At 45.0% G+C, this 11,693-nt stretch overlaps 1 pseudogene; it reads right to left on the bottom strand.

Moving 5' to 3' along the window:
* Positions 1 to 904: 904 nt before the first annotated feature.
* LOC145339081 (putative G-protein coupled receptor 139) lies at positions 905 to 10,770 on the bottom strand (annotated as a pseudogene).
* Positions 10,771 to 11,693: the final 923 nt, after the last annotated feature.

The raw sequence follows: 11,693 nt of genomic DNA, 5'->3' as shown, positions 1-11,693 counted from the left end.
CGGAGTTGAGGGGGTTGACCTATGAGGAGAGGCTTGTACTCGTTAGAGTTTAGAAGAATAAGGGGAGATCTCATTGAGATCATAAGATGATGAATGGGATGGATAGGATAGAGGTGGAGAGACTCTTCCCGCTCAGAAAGGATAGTAGGACTAGGGGGCACAGCCTCAAGATAAAGGGGGGGCGGTTTAGAACGGAGTTGAGGAAGAACTTCTTCACTCAAAGGGTGGTGAATCTCTGGAATTCTCTGCCCATTGAAGTGGTGGAGGCTGCCTCGCTAAATATATTTAAGTCACGGGTAGATAGGTTTCTGATAGACAGGGGAATTAAGGGTTATGGGGAGAAAGCGGGAAAGTGGAACTGATCCACTTCAGATCAGCCATGATCTTATTGAATGGCGGGGCAGGCTCGAAGGGCTACATGGCCCTACTCCTGCTCCTATTTCTTATGTTCTTATGTTCTAGACACAGGAATCGGACAATTGGCCCTCTGAGCCTGCTCACCATTCATATTGATCATTGCTGATCCTGCCTTCTCCCATATCCCTTGATCCCTTGAACCCCAAGAGCTATACTCGTTTTCATCTTGAAATCACAAAATGTTTAGGGCTCAGTTACTTTCTGTGGCAGTGAATTTCACAGATTCACCAACCTCTGGCTCCAGTCCTGACAAGCAGATAGTTCCACGGCTGAAGGACTGACACCAGAAGAAAGATGATTGTCTCCACAATGACAGTATCGCTGATCCCAGGGGAAGGATATTCACACCACCTCATTTTTGACATCAACTCCATAAAATATCAGCCTGTCTGTAATGTGTGTATCATAGAATCCCAAATGAGAGCCGATCAGTCGGAAAATAAGATGGAACATATCTCAGCTTCCGCAAATTCTTTAGTTTATCTGATCATTTAATATACTTAACAATTACAATAAAGGGATATTTCACAAAAATGTACAACTGATCCCTAAACTTTGACTGGGTCACAGCATAAATGCCAGTATTTGTGCAGCAACTCAGGATCTGGAGCATGAATCCTATGTCCTGCACAAACTTATGCAGAAACAGAGATCCATACCCCAACCATGACAGTCTGTACCATATAGAATAAAACATTATAATAGCCCATTACACAATGAAATTTGCTGAGATAACAAAAAGCAAAATCATGGATTTTCTTGGGTTCTCAATCTCTGGGTCTCTTGGACTCTCGCCACTTTTATCCCGAAGTCTGTGTCGGGCTCTGCTGGCCATGACAATGTGTCTCACAGTGAAATCATTGAGCAGCAGAATCAGAACAAATGGGACACATGGATTAAAAATATAGTGAAGGGACTCGATTGTTATCCAGACCTGAGATATCAAAGCTGCTATTGTTACAGAACAAAACCAGGGACTGTGCCCCAGTAAGTATCGGTCTGTTAACATAAAGTACCAGAAAATATTACTTAAACAGCTCAGTTACAGTCACTGTTCCCAGAACGACGGCTGCTGTTTTCTCTGTACAATATTTACTGTTCCATTTCTGGCAGCAAATGGCTACAAATCGATCAAAGGTGAAAGTGACAGTGAACCAGACAGAACAATCTGTGACTGCGTAAAGCAGAACACTGTGTATATTACACACCGGGACATAATACAGGAAACTAAAATAAGCACTGTATGCAATCGGAATATGCCTAAATACTAGGTCGATGATAACGACCAGTAGATCTGCTGCTGCCATTGCCACGAGATAGAGAGTGACACAGTTGGACAGACCACATTTCCGCTGAGATAGAATGATTATCGTCACTAAGTTGACTGTAAATGAGAATAATAAAATAATACTTTAGATCACTAAAAAAGTTATTTGTCCTATGAAGTTCTTTTTCAGATCAGCAACATTTTTTTCACTCTATCATGCATTGATTGTAGCTTTTGGAAGCATAAGTAACCATTCACTGTGACCAAACATTAACACAAACACTGACATTTTATATGACACATTATGGAATAGAAACCAGTCAGAAATAAGTTCAATTTCACTTCAGTCGTATTTGTGGAACGAGGACAAATCCGAACAGTTCTGGTGAAAATCGGACCTGTCCCTGCTCCTTATCATTCCAAACTTGTTTTATTCTTTGTTTGGGGGATGTGGGGGGTGGGGGTGGGGGGGGGTGGGGGCGCTGTCTGGGGTCATATTTATTCCTGACCCTCCACTTCAGAGGGCATTACAGCATCAGACACATTAATGTGGGTCTGAATTCACACGTAAACCAGACTGGGTAAGAATCAACGATTTCCTTCCCCACCGGACACGAGTAAACCAATGGTTCCACTATTATCATTAGACCTTTAACAAACGATTTTTAGTGAATTTCACCTTATTTCATGGTGGGATTCGAACCCTGGTCCCCAGATCATTACGCTTGGTCTCTGGATGACTAGCCCACTAACACAACCACTGTGCCATCACTTCGCAAAAATGATATTGATTTCTCCTCGATCATCACCACAGTTGCTTACTTGATGTGATATGAGTGAGTTGGGCCAAATTATTGATCCTGATCATAATACAGTGAGTGTTGAGTGAATAATGCCGTCTTTCACATCACTACGAAGCGAGTGTTTGTTCTGATGGATATCAGTCCTGGATGAAGGTGTCATTTCTCCTTTTGAAAATATGTGGAGCATGTGTTTTGTTTCTATCTTTACACTCTTATCCTTAGACACATTGTAATCATCCTACACTCACCCTGTGTAATTTATGACCAGTGGAAAACAATGCACGATAAAAAGGAGGAAATAATAAGAAAGGTTAAGTTACAAATTGGATATTCTGAAAGATTTCAGCAGTTTGGGCATTATTGGACTGTGTTAATATTCCAAGCCGGTTGTCCTTTGCACGAAGCAAAAAATTATTTAGGTGTCACAGGCCATGAGAGGGTAAGAAAGGGAGTAAAATGAAACAAGAAGCTCTCCAGGAGTGTGTAAGACAGGAGAGACAAGCAGGGAATAATTATGGAGGATACAGAATTATTAACCGTCAGTAAACACACAGGTATGTGGAACACATTCGAGTTAAGATATGACAGCGGGGTTTTCCATCAGTTCTTGTTATTCGGAAATTGCAACAGACAGACTGGTCACAGAAATAGCGGAATGTATGAGTTTAAATTAAACAACGGCACAGAAACAGTTTTACTCAGGAGCTGGACAATCTAAGATGTGGGCTGGATTTTATAACATTACAAGTGGTAGATTGAGATGTACAGAATGAGCTATAATGTAACAAAGGGCAGAAATAAATAAGAACATAAGAAATAGGAGCAGGAGTAGGCCATCTGGCCCCTCGAGCCTGCCCCGCCATTCAATAAGATCATGGCTGATCTGTCGTGGCTCAGTTCCACATTCCCGCCCTCTCCCCATAACCCTTAATCCCCTCGCTTATCAAAAACCCATCAACCCGCGTCTTAAAAATATTTAGCGAGGCAGCCTCCACCACTTCAACGGGCAGAGAATTCCAGAGATTCACCACCCTTTGAGTGAAGAAGTTCCTCCTCAACTCCGTTCTAAACCGCACCCCCCTTTATCTTGAGGCTGTGCCCCCTAGTCCTACTGTCCTTTCTGAGCGGGAAGAGTCTCTCCACCTCTATCCTATCCATCCCATTCATCATCTTATACGTCTCAATGAGATCTCCCCTCATTCTTCTAAACTCTAACGAGTACAAGCCTAGTTTATTCAGCCTCTCCTCATAGCTCAACCCCCTCAACTCCGGTATCAGCCTAGTAAACCTCCTCTGCATTCCCTCCAAGGCCAAAATATCCTTGCCTAAGTACAGCACCCAAAACTGCACACAGTACTCCAGCTGCGGCCTCACCAATGCTCTATACAGCTGCAGCAAGACCTCCCTACTTTTATATTCAATCCCCCTCGCGATGAAGGCCAGCATCCCATTCGCCTTCCTGACCACCTGCAGGCTGGGTTTTTGCGACTCATGCACAAGGACCCCGAGGTCCCTCTGCACCGTCGCCTGCTGCAGTTTTTCGCCACGTAAGTAATAGTCCTTCCTACCATTATTCCTACCAAAGTGGACAACCTCACACTTGCCAACATTAAATTCCATTTGCCATTTCCTGGCCCATTCGCCCAGCCTATCTAGATCCTACCAAGCATTTAGAAATATGTTTTTAGAACACAACTACAAGGATGTCAAAACAGGTTCAGAACTATGCAGGGCTTCAATAAGGTAACAAAGAATAAAGAAGCAGTTTACAATCTCAGAACGATTGTTATGAAATGTTACAAGGGTTAAGTTAATGGACCTGGTGAAAGGAACATCTATTATACTCAGTGAAAATATCGTGCAGCTGGATTCAAATATTCCATTCTGTACCTTTCTATGATTCTATGAAGGCCAGAGAAGATCGAGACACAAATTATGAAAGAGACGGGGAGAGGGAATGGGACAGAGACAGAGGGAGAGAGAGGGAGATTTCGGGGTAGCGACAGAGAGAGCTGGGGGAGGGGATGTGGTGAGGGACAGAAAATGTGCTGGAGAGAGAGGGACATGAGAAAATCTGGAAGAAAATGAGAAAGAATGCATAGAAAAGTTGCGCAATAAATGAAAAATACAAATGAAAACACCAATGAAAAGAGGATTAGTAACGAATTGTAGAAGTATTGAGTCCACAGATTGCAGAAGGAGGTCACTACACTGACTCTCTGAAAGACCATCCCACCCAGACCTTCCCCTCCAGTCCTTACCCACAGTCCCACACATTTACTATGGCCAATCCACCCAAACCACCCAATTTGATGAGGACTTGTCAGTTGAGGTAGTATGGGCGGAGATTAGAAATAGGAGAGGAGAGGTCACCCTGTTGGGAGTCTTTTATAGACCTCCTAAAAGTTCTAGAGAGGTTGAGGAAAGGATTGCGGAGACGATCCTGGTTAGGAGTGAAAGTAATAGGGTAATTGTTATGGGGGACTTTAACTTTACTAATATTGATTGGAATTGCTATAGCTCTAGCTCGTTAAGAGGGGTCAGTTTTTGTACAAAGCGTGCAGGAGGGTTTTTTGAGTCAGTATGTAGATAGGCCAACTAGAGGTGAGGCTATATTGGATTTGGTGCTGGGAAATGAGCCAGACCAGGTGCTAGACTTGGAAGTTGGTGTGCATTTTGGTGATAGTGACCACAATTCAGTTACGTTCACCTTAGTGATGGAAAGGGATAGGCATGAACCTCGGGTCAGTAGTTTTAGCTGGGGGAAGGGTAATTATGAGGCCATTAGGAGAGAATTAGGAAGCATAGGTTGGACTAGGAGATTACAGGGGCTGGGAACGTCCGAAATGTGGAGTTTTTTCAAGGAGCAGCTACTGCGAGTCTGTGATAGGTATGTCCCTGTCAGGCAAGGAGGAATTGGTAGGGCTAGGGAACCGTGGTGCACGAGAAAAGTTGATTCGTTGGTTAAAAAGAAAAAGGAGGCTTATGTTCGGATGAGACTTGAGGGCTCGGGTAGTGCACTAGAAAACTTTAGATTGGCTAGGAGGGAGTTGAAGAGTGAGTTAAGAAGGGCTAAAAGAGGACATGAGAAGACTTTGGCTGATAGGATTAAGGAGAATCCTAAGGCGTTCTATAGGTATGTCAAGAACAGAAGGTTGGTTAGGGCAAGATTAGGGCCAGTTATAGACAGCAGAGGGAAGTTATGTGTGGAACCGGAAGAGATTGGAGAGGCATTGAACCAATATTTCTCTTTGGTGTTCACGCAGGGGGACAAGAATATAGCTGAGGAGGACACAGGGTTGCAGGGGAGTAGAATAGACAGTATTACAGTTGATAAGGAGGATGTGCTGGATATTCTTGAGGGATTGAAGATAGATAAGTCCCCTGGTCCGGATGGGATTTACCCTAGAATTCTCTGGGAGGCAAGAGAAGTGATTGCAGAGCCTCTGGCTCTGATCTTCAGGTCGTCGTTGGTCTCTGGTATAGTACCGGAAGATTGGAGATTAGCGAATGTTGTCTCATTGTTTAAGAAGGGGAACAGAGACTTCCCCGGGAATTATAGACCGGTGAGTCTCACTTCTGTTGTGGGCAAGGTTTTAGAAAAAATTATTAGGGATAGGATTTATAGTTATTTGGAGCGTAATGAATTGATTGGAGATAGTCAGCATGGTTTTGTGGAGGGTAGGTCGTGCCTTACTAACGTTATTGAATTTTTTGAGAAAGTGACCAAAGAGGTGGATGGGGGCAAAGCAGTTGACGTGGTATATATGGATTTTAGTAAGGCGTTTGATAAGGTTCACCATGGTAGGCTTCTGCAGAAAATGCAGATGTATGGGGTTGAGGGTAATCTAGGAAATTGGATCAGGAATTGGCTAGCAGATAGGAGACAGAGGGTGGTGGTTGATGGTAAATATTCGTCATGGAGTTCAGTTACGAGTGGTGTGCCTCAGGGATCTGTTTTGGGGCCACTGCTGTTTGTAATTTTTATTAATGATCTGGATGAGGGTATAGTTGGGTGGATTAGTAAATTTGCTGATGACACCAAAGTCGGAGGTGTGGTAGATTGTGAGGAAGGGTGTCATAGTTTGCAGGAAGACTTGGACAGGTTGCAGAGCTGGGCCGAGAGGTGGCGGATGGAGTTTAATGCGGAGAAGTGTGAGGTAATTCACTTTGGTAGGAATAACAGATGTGTCGAGTATAGGGCTAACGGGAGGACTTTGAATAGTGTGGATGAACAGAGGGATCTAGGTGTATGTGTACATAGATCCCTGAAAGTTGGGAATCAAGAAGATAAGGTAGTTAAGAAGGCATACGGTGTCTTGGCGTTTATTGGTAGGGGGATTGAATTTAGGAGTCGCAGCGTCATGTTGCAACTGTACACAACTCTGGTGCGGCCGCACTTGGAGTACTGTGTGCAGTTCTGGTCCCCACATTACAGGAAGGATGTGGAGGCTTTGGAGAGGGTGCAGAGGAGGTTTACCAGGATGTTGCCTGGTATGGAGGGGAGGTCCTATGAGGAGAGACTGAGGGATTTGGGGTTGTTTTCGCTGGAAAGAAGGCGGCTAAGAGGGGATCTTATTGAAACATATAAGATGATTAGAGGTTTAGATAGGGTGGACAGTGATAGCCTTTTTCCTCTGATGGAGAAAGCTAGCATGAGGGGGCATAGCTTTAAATTAAGGGGGGGTAGTTATAGGACAGATGTCAGGGGTAGGTTCTTTACCCAGAGGGTGGTGAGGGACTGGAATGCCCTGCCTGCTACAGTTGTAAATGCGCCTAGTTTGGGGGCGTTTAAGAGATCCGTGGATAGGTTTATGGATGGAAAGGGATTGGTTTAGGTTAGTGGGTCATTGTTTTTTTAACTGGTCGGCGCAACATCGTGGGCCGAAGGGCCTGTTCTGCGCTGTAATGTTCTGTGTTCTATCTCTGTATATTAAAGCTTATAACATAAGAACTGGGAGCAGGAGTGGGCCATCTGGCCCCTCGATCCTGCTCCCCCATTCAATAAGATCATGGCTGATCTTTTCATGGACTCAGCTCCACTTACCCGCCCGCTCACCATAACCCTTAATTCCTTTACTGTTCAAAAATCTATCTATCCTCGTCTTAAAAACATTCAATGAGGGAGCCTCAACTGGGCAGGGGATTCCACAGATTCACAACCCTTTGTGTGAAGAAGTTCCTCCTCAATTCAGTCCTAAATCTGCGCCCCCTTATTTTGGCTGGACAATCAAAATTGCAACTCTTTGGGGTTTGGGAGGAAACTGGAGCACCCGGAGATGGGGAGAGAGTGAAAAGTCTGCTCAGTCACCCAGGCTGGAATCAAAGATGGGATTTGGTGCTGCGGGGCACTGTGACACAAGGACTTTAAGGGTAATCGGTGTGCTGGGCTCTGAGAAATGATGTGGGTATGCCGGTGTTGGACTGGCGTAAACACAGTAAAAAGTCTGACAACACCAGGTTTTAGTCCAACCTATTTATTTGATAATATACTCGCAAGCTTTCGGGGTTAGCCCCTTCGTCAGGTGAATGGAGAGTTCTGGCCTCAGACAGAGCATATCTGTGCTTTATATGCTCTGTCTGAGGCCAGAACTCTCCATTCACCTGATGAAGGGACTAACCCCGAAAGCTTGTGAGTATATTATCAAATAAATAGGTTGGACTAAAACCTGGTGTTGTCAGACTTTTCACTCTGAGAAATGAGCAGGGAATGTGCCAAAATCGAAATGAAGGAGAGTAATGACTGATAGGGGAATTTCAGATTCTAGTTCAGTTTGATCGGGTGACAGTGCGTGTCAGTAAAGTACATGGAACACATTTGAATGAAGACCAACTGCTGAGTTCCGCTTTAGTTCTAGTTAATGGAGATGAACAATAGATAAACTGGCCAGGGAAATAGTGGAATGTACAGGAGAGGGTTTATTCAGGAGCTGGGCTAGCTAAGATGCAGCCTGGGAAAGGCTGAGGGACTGGAGGCTGTTTTCGTTACAGGGAAGAAGGTTAAGAGGTGACTTAATAGAGGCATATAAGATGATCAGAGGATTAGGTAGAGTGGACAATGAGAGCCTTTTTCCTCGAATGGAGATGGCTAGCATGAGGGGACATAGCTTTAAATTGAGGGGTGATAGATATAGGATAGATGACTCAGAAAACAGGTCTTGTTCAAGTAGAGTGTCTGAGGTTTGGATACATCTCATTCAGTTTCATTCATTGACCAGAGGGGGGAATAGACTAGGCAGGAACTGAGTTCCTGATGCAGGTTAAAGTGAATGGTTACCCTTACCAATATTTAGATAACAGGAATATGATTGGAGAATAGAACATAGAACATAGAACATAGAACACTACAGCACAAACAGGCCCTTCGGCCCACGAGTTGCGCCGATCACATCAACACCTACCAACCTACAGACCTATCTATAACCCTCAATCTCATTAAACCCCATATACTCATCCAGAAGTCTTTTAAAAGACCCCAGCGAGTTCGCCTCCACCACCACTGACGGCAGCCGATTCCATTCGCTCACCACCCTCTGAGTGAAAAACTTACCCCTAACATCACTTCTGAACCTCCCTCCCCGCACCTTAAATCTGTGTCCTCTCGTAGCGACCATTTCAACCCGGGGAAATAGCCTCCGAGAATCCACCCTATCTATTCCTCTCAACATTTTATAAACTTCTATCAGGTCGCCTCTCAACCTTCGTCTCTCCAGGGAAAAGAGTCCCAGCTCCCTCAACCTAACTTCATAAGGCATGCCTCCCAGTCCAGGCAACATCCTTGTAAATCTCCTCTGCACTCTCTCAATAGCTTCTACATCTTTCCTGTAGTGAGGCGACCAGAACTGCGCACAGTACTCCAAGTGGGGTCTGACAAGGGTCTTATAAAGTTGCAGCATTACCTCCCGATTCCTAAACTCAATCCCTCGATTAATGAAGGCCAGTACACCATACGCCTTCTTGACCACATCCTCCACCTGCAAGGCCGATTTAAGAGTCCTGTGGACCCGGACCCCTAGATCCTTCTGCTCTTCAACGCTACTCAGACTTCTGCCCTTGATAGTGTACTCGTTCATCCCGTTGGTTCTGCCAAAATGGGCGACTACACATTTATCCGCGTTGAAGTCCATCTGCCACTTCTCCGCCCAGTCCTGCATCCTATCTATGTCCTGCTGCAACTTTTGCCATCCTTCCAGACCATCCACAACACCACCGACCTTCGTGTCATCAGCGAACTTACTTACCCATCCCTCCACTTCCTCATCCAGGTCATTTATGAAAATGACAAACAGCAAGGGTCCCAGAACAGATCCCTGGGGCACTCCACTGGTGACCGACCTCTATGCAGAAAAAGCCCCATCCACAACCACTCTCTGCCTTCTGCAGGCAAGCCAGTTCTGGATCCACAAGGCCAAAGGCCCTTGGATCCCATGCCCTCTCACCTTCTGAAGAAGTCTTGCATGGGGGACCTTATCAAACGCCTTGCTGAAGTCCATGTACACTACGTCCACGGCACTTCCTTCGTCAATGTGTTCAGTCACATTATCGAAGAACTCAACTAGGCTCGTAAGGCACGACCTGCCCTTGACAAATCCATGCTGACTATTCCTGATCATGTCAAACCTCTCCAAATGTTCGTAAATCTTGTCCCTCAGAAGCCTCTCCATCAGCTTACCAACTACTGAGGTCAGACTCACCGGTCGGTAATTTCCCGGGCTATCTCTGTTCCCTTTCTTAAAAATAGGAACTACATCCGCAATCCTCCAATCCTCCGGAACCTCTCCTGTCTCCATTGACGACGCAAAGATCATCGCCAGGGGCTCTGCAATCTCTTCCCTCGCCTCCCACAGTATCCTGGGGTACATCCCATCTGGTCCCGTCGACTTATCTACCTTGATAGAATTCAAAAGTTCCAACACATCCTCCTCCTTAATATCCACGTACTCAATCTTTTAAATCTTGCATGCACTTCATTTACCAGGAAAAATGAGACAAACGAGAGTAATGACAGAGTAACAGTCTAACAACATTTTAAACATTAGCATCCTGATGTAGAAACTTACCAGGGACACCAACAATTGCCAATATTGGGTAATAAATGTACTGTAGTATCCGCAATGCCCAGTAGATTCGTAATGGTAATGTCAACACATCAGAATATGTACTCAGGTAGTTTATCTCCAACAAAAAACTCTTGCCTCTCATTGTGACATTCGGATCTACTGCTCGGATATTCTGAACAACTGTTGTGGAATTCCAATCTGTTAATCCCAGATTCTCCTCCATGGTTGTAAAGTATTGTTCTGAGATTCCAATCTGCTGTACCTGAGATTTCCTGTCTCTCTGGAATTGCTAACTCTTGTAAGTGCCTGTGATAAATGTTTCCATTGACACGTTGCGATAGAACTTTGCAGACAGTCCTATTAATAGAACGGGGAAAACCTCCAGTGACTCAATTAATGTCCGTGGAAACTCATATTGGTTACAGTCACTGAACAAACAGGTTCTAATTAGTCCCATCGGTGCCGCAGATTTGCACGAAGCTAATGTACATAATGTAATGAGACACATGAGTATTACTGAGGGACACTAAGGTGCAAAATAGCAGAGTGAATGGCCAGCATACATAGCGGCAGGCACTGCTGACGTAGCAAAGCCTTTGTCCGTGTAATCGATATTCTAACGTTGTCTAACGAGGGGCATGCACACGGTGGGTCGTGCGTGGGCTGCTCTTGAAAGCTCGAGAGTAGCCTAGTACTTCGTGTTGTTTGTGTGCACTTAAACCTGGACCAGCAGATGGGCACCACGACAGCTCAGTGACTATCGCTGATTGCTGTGCAGTCACATGGATTTGGGCCGGTGTCTGTGGGAGTTTGCACATTCTCCCTGTGGTTGCGTGGGTTTTCTCCGGGTGCTCCGGTTTCCTCCCACACCCCAAAGATGTGCTGTTAGGCTGATTGGTGTAACAAATTGTCCCTCAATTATTCTCCCCTTAATCTGGTTTCCAATGGGGGCATCATAAGCATAGACATGGGTCAGGGGTGGAGGAGGAAAAACACATTGTTAAGATGGCGGCGCGGGCTCGTTGGGCCGAAGGGCCTGTTTCCCGTGCTGTGTTGTTCTTTGTTCTTTGTTAAAAATTCATCAAGGGGAATTGTGAGATTTAAATTAAGTTGAGACGGTGCCTTAAAATCTTTAGAGAAGAAATA

This window comes from Carcharhinus amblyrhynchos, unplaced genomic scaffold (assembly GCF_965287045.1).
Source record: "Carcharhinus amblyrhynchos unplaced genomic scaffold, sCarAmb.v2.hapA chromosome_318, whole genome shotgun sequence".
NCBI classification, from domain to species: Eukaryota; Metazoa; Chordata; class Chondrichthyes; order Carcharhiniformes; family Carcharhinidae; genus Carcharhinus; species Carcharhinus amblyrhynchos.
Note: the sequence above shows the minus strand (reverse complement) of the source record. Positions and strands in the feature narration are given on the sequence as shown.